The sequence below is a fragment of the Elephas maximus genome, chromosome 6 (assembly GCF_024166365.1).
Source record: "Elephas maximus indicus isolate mEleMax1 chromosome 6, mEleMax1 primary haplotype, whole genome shotgun sequence".
NCBI classification, from domain to species: domain Eukaryota; kingdom Metazoa; phylum Chordata; class Mammalia; order Proboscidea; family Elephantidae; genus Elephas; species Elephas maximus.
Window position 1 is genome coordinate 116128882 of NC_064824.1, and position 12012 is coordinate 116140893.

Below are 12012 nucleotides of genomic sequence, written 5' to 3' on the forward strand. Positions count from 1 at the left end.
ATTTTAGATTGTCCTTTTTGAAGACAAGGTCATATTTGCTTTTCCATTTACATAACCCTAACCTTATTGCTCTGTGTTGTGCCCACAGTAGTTAGCCCTAATGTGAGGTAGCTATAGTGAGATGGTAAGTATTGATAGGTATACTCTCCCGGTCATTATGGATTGTCCCAGAGGTATGATGTTGTTAAGATAGTACGCCAACTGCTTGCTGTCCACTATAAGTTAGTAAGACGATTAACTCCATCCCAGAAGTAGGACCCTAAGAATGTACTGGAAAACAGCTGCAGGAACATGTACCCAGACCTAGGCATAAGAGATCAACAAATTCCGGCCAATACAGCACAACATCTGCTGTTGGATAAACTTAGCATGACAGTGGTGGTGCTTACTCATGTTGGTATTCTGGACCATGGAAACATCCTAAGAATCTGGGCAGAGCTGTCTGTAGATTTAAACCCTGGTGAACTGGAATGTGAGAGGAATGCAGAGGCCCACACCAGTTTATGATCTGTAGCCTGGAAGCCTTCCCAATTTACAGTGGTCTCCACATCTCTAAACTCTCAGGATTCATCTAACCCACTAGTCAGACAATACGTAAGTCATTGCCCGGTGGCTGGTATTGTTGTCTAGTGTGATAACTTGGCTCTTGCAGTGAAATTCAACCTTTCATATTCATTGATTCATACAATAAATATGCATTAAGTACCAACAATGGGAAAAGTACTTGGTTGTTTACTGGGATGACCAGGATGAATCAGACAGGCACTGCCTTCATGGAGGTGAAGTTTAAGAAGGGGAGATGAATAGTAAATACGTGACTGCATCATGGGTGATCTGATTGTAATTGTGGCAAGCACTAAATGTACGGTTGTCAAAGACAGCCTGTTACACAGAAAACTGAGGTGGTCTGAAGGATTGAGAGCAACTTGCTGGAGAAAGGGACATTAAGCTGAGATCTGAGGGATGAAAAAGTGTTATTTGCGGGAAATCAGAAGAGCACATTCCAAGCTGTGGGAGAGGAGAGAGGAGAAAGACTTGAAGAATTAAAAGGAAGTCAGTGGGGCTCGTGGGTGGGTGGGGGGAGGGTGGGAAGCAGGTGAGGTAGGCAGGAGCCAGAAAACAAGAGTCTTGTAGGCTATGTTAAGGATTTGGGAGAATGGAAAGTCATTGAAGGGTTAATGTTTTATCACCTTTATTGCACTCTAAACTCCCTGAAGCACAGGGATTATATAAAATTAACACAAAATAGCCTAGTAGTCATCTAGACAATTCCACCTGCAACTAATAATCATAAACTTTTGCTCAGAGCCCTCTAGGAGAGTTAACTGGGCTTAACTATTTTAAAAGACTTCTAAAATGCCAGATTCCACTTTTGATGTTGTTCAGTCCAGCCCCACTAAATCTTTCTTTGGTGATTAAGTAGCTTGTAGCAGAAATCTGAGTCACTTACAATCTAAAAGTTGGACAAAGGGAGTCAGCGTTGGAGAATAGAGACCATCTAGGCCCACCCATCAGAAGAGGCTGGCATAGGGTCACTCAGGGTGGAGCAAATGGTCAGAGGCCATATCCATGCATCTTAAGTCTTTACCCAAATTCTCATGACTCTAGAATGGTCCTTAAATGTTGTGACTTGATTTTTGCTTTCTTTTTGTTTGTAACTCTCCTAAAAGTCAATGGCAGAAACCAAAGTTACTAGAGGATTCAAGGCTGTTGGATTCCAGCTAATTTAGTTTGTGTCTATACGGTAGCTATGAGTAGCAATCAACTCAACCGCAGTGGGATCTAGAGGTGATTTAGGTTAAAGAGCTAAAGTGGAATTGGGGGCAAACACTGAAATTTACTGAGCACCTACTGCATGCCAGCCATTTTGCCACACACTGATGACCCCATTTGCTCCTCTCAAAAGCCCCGTGAGATCAGTATTATTAGTTTCATCTAACAGATGAGGAAACTGAGCCTTGTAGTAACTTCTCCAAGACCTCAAAGATAGTAAGTGATCATAAGAGAGAAATCTTCGATTACAATGCAAGCCACTGCGGCTTGAAGGCAATATTTTTCCTGCTATATCATGCAGATTCTCAATGTTGAATAGATTGGGTCAATCTATTCAACATGATGGAATGACCCTAACTTTGGGAGAACTTTGTGGTCTGGCTAGTGTTGTTCTAAAATTCAGGACCCTAAAAACCTTGCCACATTTCCAGGAGATATTGTTTTCCATATGACTTGTGAGGACCCTCTCCCCAGGGAAGATGGCATTCAGCACCTGCAGTGAAACTGCCTACAGTGTGTTTATTAGTTACCTAGGACTACAGTAGCAAACAACAAGAATTTATTCTCTTACAATTCTGGAGTTCAGAAGCCTGAAATCAAGTGGTCAGCAGGGCCACTCTCCCTTCCAAAGGCTCTAGGGGAGGATCCTTCCTTGCCTCTTCCAGTTCCTCCTGGCTCATGGCATTCTCAGGCTGTAATCTTTCCTTTGTCTTAACATGGCCTTCTTCCCTCTGCATCTCTGCCTCCTCTCCTCTTCTTATAAGCACACCAGTCATTGGATTTAGGGCCCAACCTAAATCCAAGACAATTTTGTCTCAAGATCCTTAACTAATTACATCTGCAAAGACCACACTTCCAAATAAGGTCACATTCTAAGGTTCTGGGTAGACATAAACTTTGAATTTAACACACTATAGTGTATTAGGCCCAAAGTGAGACAAGACAAAGACACAGAAAATCTCCATCTTTCCCTGGAGGTGGGTGGTTCTTATCTCACTGGAGCTATCTGACCTTGCTGGGAGCTTCTCACTTGCTCTACCCACCCTTACCAAACCAAACCCTTTGCTGTGGAGTCGATTCTAACTCATAGCGACCCTATACGACAGAGTAGAACTGCCCCATACAGTTTCCAAGGAGCAGATGGTGGATTCAAACTGCTGACTTTTTGGTTAGCAGCTAAGCTCTTAACCACTGTACCACCAGGGCTCCATCCTACCCACAGGACCATTAAAAGTGAACCCTCTGCAGCACACAGATGGCTTCCTGTGCCCTCAGGGAATAAGGTGTCTCTCTGTCTCGACTCTGTCATTCTTGGCTTCGCCCAAGAAGAATACAAATCCTGCTGTACAGCAGTACCCACATTAGACTTAGATGACATTTCTTGAGAAGAAAGAGGGAGGGATTAGGCATGTCTCATTCTCAGAGAGAAAACGTATCATGACTCCTCTGGTTACCTGGAAATTTCTGGTGTGCTGCTTCCACCCCATTTCCCACTCTTTCAAAGAGAAAGGGTTCCACTTAAGTGTTCCTTGGTTGGCTTAGAAAGAAAAAAATGGCTGCTTTCTCCTTATCCAGAAAATATTTTTCAGCATGTGTTCCATCCAAGCATCAGGCATTAAGATTATTTCATCACTATTCACCTTCCTAGATGTTTAAGGCAGCCAGCACCCAGACTTACAGTATTTCATATTAGGAATGTAACCTGACTTTAGAACGAAGCTCAGAACTCAGCCACCTTGGTGGTCACAGGAAGCCTTCCTGTTTGAGTACTTGAATTCTCCCATTCCTTTCTCCTTCAAGGTTCACAAGGATTCGGATTGAATGGGAAGATGAAGAGGGCCAAGATAGAAGTTTGTCCAAAAAGCAATGATTAGAGATGAAATCCAGAAAGCAAAGGTAAAAGAGAAGCAATGTGATGTCACAGAAAGAGCACTGGCTGGGTAGTAAGGAGGTGCAGGTTTTATTTGTAGTTTTGTTATCCACAACCTGAATGACATTAGGCAAGACACTTCACCCTCTAGCCCTCAGTGTTTTCTCCTGTGAAGTGAGAGAGTCTGACTTGACCTTTAAAGAAAGTAACTTCTGGTGATAACATTCTATTATACCGCTTGTCCTGTGAACTGCAGACATTGAAAGGAAGGGAAGGGAAAAGGGACTAAAGGAGAGAGGATATAGGGAGGTAGATTGGGTTTAAGAATAAATAGAGAATAATGAGGGAAACAAATTTGCCAGACAGCACAAGGAAGGATGCCTGGAAATGGGAAGCCATGAAGAGCATCCAAAGAAGAATCTATTTTAGAATCACAGAAATATATTGGGTTGCTGAACTTACAACCTCAAAGGAAGCATAATGCTGGCAGAAGAGAGAGTAAAAAGAGAAGACAGAGCCATCTTTCTGTCCTCTTATCTGCTCTTGGTCCCAGAACTCCCATCTCTCTGTAAGGCGGGCAGGGACACCAGCTAGCTGTGGAAGAAATAGCTGTTTAAGTCCCAAGGCTCCTTAAGAAGACAAGCTTTCATCTGTAAATGTTAAGTATTATGATTTGAGTGTGGTGTGAGCCCAGTCTCTTACAAACTAGTAACTAGAAAGAGCTCACATTCAATGTAAATTTAGAATGACATAGCAGGGTAGAATGGTGGGTGGGGTGGGGAGAGGAGGAAAGAGAATGAGCATAAATTATCTCTGGAGGTAATAGTTGACTGTCTGTGGGAATTTTGTGACTCAAAGTTCAGAGGGCAGGAAGGACAAGGATACACAAACTCCCAAGGGTGCTGAGTGTTTCTACAGATGGCCTTGGGCTTGTCCACCAGCGACTCCTTCTCTGCCACAGTCCTGGCAGGACTGGCCATGACTTGCTGCTGGAGGGAAGCTTGGCAGGGTTTATGAGATGAGTTTGGGGGATGTTCTTGGCAAGCCAAAGCTATAAAAGTACAATGCTTTATCTCCTGCAGGGATGTTTTAAGGAAAGGAAAGACAGGAAATATCTACATAAAGTAGAACACCAGCCACTGGTCAAGGAGAGTGGCCTCTCTCTGGAGCTACATCAAAGGCCAGCTCTGTCTGCTCCCTACAGTCTGTAAAGTCTACCCTGGGAGCTCAGCAGTTTACATGAAGCCAAGGAGGGAAGGAAGCATGCCCACTGCCAGTGGCTCTTCTGGGATTGTTAAGAGGAGGGTATTCTGGGTCTGCTGGGGAAACTATCATTACCCACTCCCCAGTTTCCTTTCCTGGGAATTTCTTTACCATGCAGATAAGACACAAGTGCTTCAATGAGGCTGAAGTCTGATGGAATCTTTTATTAGGAGCCCTCATTTGACTCCTTGGATGGATGCCCCTGTACAACCAGTACAACCTGCACAACTGCAGTTTGAGTTCAAGGCTAGGCTTAAATGTGGGCTAACATCCATTCTGCACTCTGCTGTCTAAACTGTTTGCTCTTGCATGAGGTTGCCTTTTTCTAATTTACACAAGTTTCCGCATGGGCTTTTGCTGCCTTGGCTTTCAGCACTTTATTTTCGATGAAATGTTCCCCAAGAATGAGGCAGAAAAGAGAAGCAAAATGTCTGGGATGAAGTTGTAACATCTTCTAGAAAATTAAGAACATGTTGTCTCTTCTTATAGATTTAAGAAGGTGGCATTAACGGTGAGACAAACCTCTTCAAGAGTTGCTCAAAATCTATATCCCACTGAAAGCGGTACATTACTATGTGTCACAGGGCACATTCCCCAGGAAGCTGACTCAGTGATGAAGATCTGTATTTAGGGAAATACCTTCAGCATCAACATCTATGGAATAGGGAAGACAGCACTACTGAGTAGAGGAAGAAGCTGAACTTTTTGCAGTTGCTGCAAAAGCCTGAGCCCATCCTATAGGGAGACCTGCAGCCAAGATGCCCTTGAGAGTGGACTAGAATGTGGGCAAGTGTGCTGATCTAGACCAATCATTGGCTGAGGGTTGTCCTTGGAATGAGGACATGACCTTGGGAAAAAAAAATTTCTCTTCAAGCAAGAACAAGTCCTGGAGAGGGACTCAGCACAAGTAGTCAGCCGGCAACACTGCCAGCATCTGGGCTAATACAAGCTTCAGTTGTGGTGGTTCTGGATGGCATAGCACTGAATCCACTACACTATGTTAAGTATTTCACAGTTTCGTAGGCATATTCTGTGCCAGATATCTTCCATTCACATTCACCCTTCCAGATCCACTCCCTACCCTTCTCTGTCTTGCTCTCTGTCCTGGAGGCTGACTTATGTGGGTGATATCAGCAGGCTTCATGCCCTCTGACCCCTATGGAGTTCAGTCCATAGAGCCCTGGTAGAAGATCAGAAGACTGGAGGAGGGTGGGGCCAGGGTGCTTGTTTCTCTGGCTTCCTTTCTGTGAGTTCACCTTGGGCTGAATGCCTTCTCCAGTTGAAGGTCAACGGCTTCTATCTAAGGATGGCTCTCACCAAATCTTCCAGGCTCTGACAACTAATCCCTCCCCTTACCCTTCTAGTGTAGGGGTTGTAGCATCAGCCATCCCCATCCCTTCATATTACTAATGCTAAGGTACTGCTCTATCCATGCGATTGCTTCAAATTCTGCCCAAAAAAACAAACTTACTGCTGTCAAGTCAACTCTGTCCACGCCTTTGTAAATAGTCTTTTTTTCAGTGCACTTCCTCAAATTATCCTAAATTGGCTTCTCCTAGGACACTGTCAAGGATTTCATTTTACTTGGATCCACAATCAACAGCCTTGGAAGCAGCAGTCAAGAAATCAAAAGATGCATTGCATTGGGCAAATCTGCTACAAAGGACCTCTTTAAAGTGCTGAAGAGCAAAGATGTCACCTTGAAGACTAAGGTGTGCCTGACTCAAACCATGGTATTTCCAATTGCATCATATGCATGTGAAAGCTGGACAATGAATAAGGAAGACCAAAGAAGAATTGACGCCTTTGAATTGTGGTGTTGGCGAAGAATGTTGAATATACCATGGGCTGCCAAAAGAATGAACAAATCTGTCCTGGAAAAAGTACAACCAGAATGCTCTTTAGAAGCAAGGATGGCGAGACTGCATCTTACATACTTTGTACATGTTGTCAGGAGGGATCAGTCCCTGGAGAAGGACATCATGCTTGGCAGAGTACAGGGTCAGTGGAAAAGAGGAAGACCCTCAACAAGATGGATTGACACAGTGGCTGCAACGACGATTGTAAGGATGGCTCAGGACTGGGCAGTGTTTCGTTCTGTTGTGCCTGGGGTCGCTATGAGTCGGAACCAACTCGACAGCACCTGACAACAACCTAACAACAGGACACTGATACTTTTACACATATATTATCTCATTTCTTCATTTCTGACCAGACCAGTTGCTGTCAAGTCTACTCCAATACACGGTGACCCCTACTCATGGCAGCCCTGATTCATGGTGACCCCAAATATATCAAAGTAGAACTGTGCTCCATAGGGTTTTCAATGGCTGATTTTTCAGAAGTAGAACACCAGGTCTTTCTTCTGAGATGCCTTTGGGTGGACTCAAACCTCCAACCTTTCAACTAGCAGTCAAGCACAGTTAAACGTTTGTATCATCCAGGGACTCTGCTTTCTTTCTATCACTCTGTAAATCAGATATTCTTATCCTCACTTCAGAGATAAGGAAGCAGAGGATCATAAGATTTATATGACTTACCCAAATTTCAGGTTAGTGAAATGGCCCTAGTCTGTTGACTCAGGTCTACTCTTCATCTGACTGTAACACCTGAGCGTTTTCCCTCAGATTATTCTCCTTTCCCACCACAGCTCTGGGAGGAACAATGAAAAGGGGGGAAAGTCACAGTATTCAAGATTACAGAACATTCTAAAATTTAGCACGGGGTGAAGGAGCTAAATAGGAAGTCTCAGAAGAGTATTTTTATTTCAATGCTGGATGTGCGGAAGAAGGAAAGGAGATGGTCTCCTTTCTATTCTCTCTCTAACCATTGTTCTGGAAAACTTAAATTTATTTTCTAAATTATCTTTCTCAATTAAACAATTTTAGAATCTACATGTGCCCGAATCAGTTGCCTGACTCTGGGCAGATCATATGACCTCTAGATCTTTGGTTTCTTCTTCTGCATAAAGAATTCTTAACTATTTGAATCCCAAGCCCCCTTCCATTCTGGGTTTCTATAAGCTTCTTGTTCTGTTTGCTTCTCTTATCCTAGAAACAGACAACAGTCATGTGGACAAGCCACAGTTCAGATGGTGTTCTGGACAAAGACTCACTTGTTAGCACTACAGGGCCCTTCTGAAGGTCTCGTCTGGCTCCTTGCTTTTAAACAGGAGCATAGTTAAGCCAAAACAAAAAAGGGAAAATACCATTTCATTTTTCATTGCTTTCAAAGCCTGTGTGTATGGTAGATTCCTAGACCTTCACTCCTGTACTAGGTGGTGTCTCTATTTTCCTGATCAAAAGTAGATGGATCCTCCCTGCACAAAATATCTTTTCTCCTTGTTTGCCTATACTGCTCTACGATATTGGCAAATTGTCCACCCCAGGGACTTAGAATGAGAAGATCAATTCAGATGCTGCCAGAGCTCTAAAGAGCTTTCATTCATTTGAAGAACCAGCCACAAGGTAGGAAGAAGAAAATTCTTGTTTCTCCCTTTCCATGCTCCTTTTTCTAGACTTTGGAGTAGAAATTAGGGACCCTGGGCTCTAGTACTAGTCCAACCACCAACTTTGGGCAGGTTGCTTCCTTTCTCTAGGCCTCTATTTCATTGTTGGTAAAATGGGTATTTGGATAGCATTATCCTTTCTAATTCTAATGGTCCATGAATCTACAAGGATGAATAGGATTGTAGTAGATTGGTTTGGATAGATGGCATCTTAAGTTGGGTTCCCCGGAAAACAGCATCTGAAGAGTGACTTAAGTGTTAATAGTTTACCGAGAGGTGTAATTCCAGGACAGCAAGAATGAAGGAAAAGGGATGTAAGACAAGGAAGGATGAGAAATAAGTGTATTACCAAGCTGGCCACAGCTTTTCAAGCTTCAAAGAAGCGCAAAGCGTCCCTCAATCACGCTAGACATCTCGGCACAAGTTGTACAGCAAAAGAGAGCCTTGGAGAAAAGAGAAAAGAAGGACTCTATATGCAGACACCTTCCATTTCCTCTCTCCCATTGGTCAAAGTTTGCTCCTTGGGGAGTTAGCATTCCTGCTCTTATAGTTGCATCATCTGAACCCTTTAAAAGTCACTGGAAAAAGCCAGATTCTTCAACCTGAAGCGTGGCACTGCACCCAAGTGGAAGAGGTTGAAAGGCCCAGGGACTTCAACATTCAGCGTATCTGCCTCTGTTATTGGTTGATTTGTGTTCCCCAAAAGATAAATTCAAGTTCTAATCTCCAGTGAATGTGGCCTTGTTTGGAAATAAGGTCTTTGAAGATGTAATTAGTTAAGTTGCCACGAAGTCATACTGGAGTAGGCTGGGTCTTAATCGAATATGACTGGTGTCCTCAAAAGAGGAATTGAAGAGACAAAGACAGACACACACACAAAGGGAAGATGGCCATGTGAACATGGAGGCAGATACTGTGCTACCACAGCAAAGGAACACCTGGGGCTACCAGAAGCTGGAAGAGGGGACAAGGAAGGATTTTCCCCTAGAGCAGACAGCGAGAACGTGGTCCTCCCTGCCAACACCCTGAATGCAGACTTCTAGCCTCCAGAACCATGAGAGGATACATTTCTGTTGCTTTATGCAACCTGATTTATGGTAATTTGTTACGGCAGCCCTGGGAAACCAATACAGCCTCCTACAGCAGAACTGTGCAGGGTCATATGGAGCCTGTTTCTCTGGTGGAGGCAGGCAGCTAGCATTTGGGAGGCAGTAAAGCTGAGCAAATCTGAGGAGGCACAGAAGTCGTATCTGGCACAGATAGGTAGGACTGCATAGGATGAGAAGGTGTATAGACAGGACTGGAGAAGATCTCAGGTACCTTCACTCATCAAATGCTTCCCAAGAATATAGGATAAAGATATAGAAAAACACTCCCTGTGCTCAAGGAATACACTCTACTGGGGAGAAATACTTAGAAGCAAGCCATTACAGCAAAGTAATAGATCACTGTAAATGGTTATATGCACCTCCCTCATTTTACTTACAGGAAAATGAAGCCCCGACAGAACCAAATTCATATAGGGAGTCTGTGTATGACAAATCTATCTGCAACAACACTAGGCCTAGAAAATCCAGGCTGTTAATTCCCAAGTCTATGTTAATTTACTATCACATTCTCAAAGGTACAGAAGTGGTTTAGGGCAGGGTATGTTCTGAAAGAAGAGGAGATTGAAAAGGGCCAGCAGTATCAGAGCCAATGCTCAGCTCTGCACAAATTTGTCTGCACATCAGCAAGACTTGCTGGGACTGGGGTGGGGGTGGAGATGAAGGGAGAGGGAAGTGTCAGGGAACTCTTTGTGAAGACAACCCATTTGTTAAAAGGAGCCAAGAGAGATCAGTTTAATTGAAGTTAAAGATATTCTAAGGAAGGTAAGAGCCTACTGGGGGTTCAGCCAAGGGGTTTCGTTCTGCCTTTGAAAATGAGAAGAGTTGAACAGGATCTGTATGGATGAGCTGATAAAAAGTCTTTTGAAGTGGACAGGGATCTTTTTATAGCCTCAGAATAACTTAGCCCTGGGTGAGGGAAGAGAGCTGCTTCCATTTACAAGCACGGAGGGCAGTGAGCTGTCCCCCTCCAAATGAAATTCTCCCTGCTTGGCCATGAAGTGAGAGATTGGCCTGGTGTCCTTGTCTATCTGAAAGAAGATAAATCTGGCAGTCTTTCACAGGAGAAAGCATAGATGAATGACCCATGGAATGATGTAGGATTCTGGACAACAGACATTAGAAAGAAAGGCACACACCCCACAAACCACCCCAACCCCACACCCTCAATTCCACTAGATGGATCATGGGTGGTTTTTTGTTTTTGTTTTTGTTTTAAGAATTATGGAGATTTCTCTCAAACCACTCATCAAGAAATAACAGAAATAAAAATTGTTATCATGGAGAATTTACTATGTGCCAGGCACTATACAGGCAATATCTCATTGCTTACTCTTAACAACCCTAAGGAGGTAGATATTTCCATTCAAGAAAATTAAGACTTATTTATATATGGGCAAGTTTAAGTAACAAGGTTAGTACATCACAGGTCAGAATCTATGATTGATAAAATTATACTAAATTTTAAGGTGGCATGTGTCACATTTAGTTACAAAGCTCATGGAGTAAAGTTTCAGTCCCATATTATCAATACTCAATTCTCTTGACTGAACAACTTGGTCTTATCTCTCAGTCATCAAATAATTCAGAATCTCCTTTTGGACATAGCAACATTTTGCTAAAGACTCAAGATTCAGCTTTCCTCAGATTCTTGAGTCCTATATTGCTCTATAGTATTGAAAAGAAAGAAGAGACTTGGAGAAAGGGAACCACAGTGATAAAGAATGTGCCCCAAGAAAGAGTTATCTGAGGCGTAGCCTAACTGGAAAGTTATGGATCACCACTCTTCTTTTCTATCAAAGATAGAAATAGGGAATTTGAACTCAAATTATAGGAGAATTTAACTTAGACTTTTAAATTTAAATACCTTACCAGGATCATAGGTCCCTGGGTGGCACAAATGACCCTGGTGGTGTAGTGGTTAAGTGCTATGGCTGCTAACCAAAGGGTCGGCCATTCAAATCCACCAGGTGCTCCTTGGAAACGCTATGGGGCAGTTCTACTCTGTCGTATAGGGTCGCTATGAGTCGAAACCGACTTGGTGGCACTGGATTTGGTTTGGTGTTTGGTACTAACCCTGGTGGCATAGTGGTTCAAAGCCACCAGGCGCTCTCTGGGAACACTATGGGGCAATTCTACTCTGTCCTATAGGGTTACTATGAGTCGAAATTGACTAGATGGCAACAGGTTTGGTTTGGTTTTTAACTAACCTGAAGGCTGGCAGTTTGAACCCACCCAGCAGCACCATAAAAGAAAGGCCTGGTGATCTGCTTCCATGAAGATTACAACCAAGAAAACCCTGTAGGGCATTTCTACTCTGTAACACGGGTTGCCATGAGTCAGGATCAACCTGGTGGCTAATAGACCAAGTTCCTGCTACACTGAAACCTTGTTATCTGAGGCTATAAAATGGAAAAGGCAAAGAGAATTGAATTAGAAGTCAGGAGACTCTAGGTTTAATCCTGGTTCTACCAAAACCCATCTGTATGACC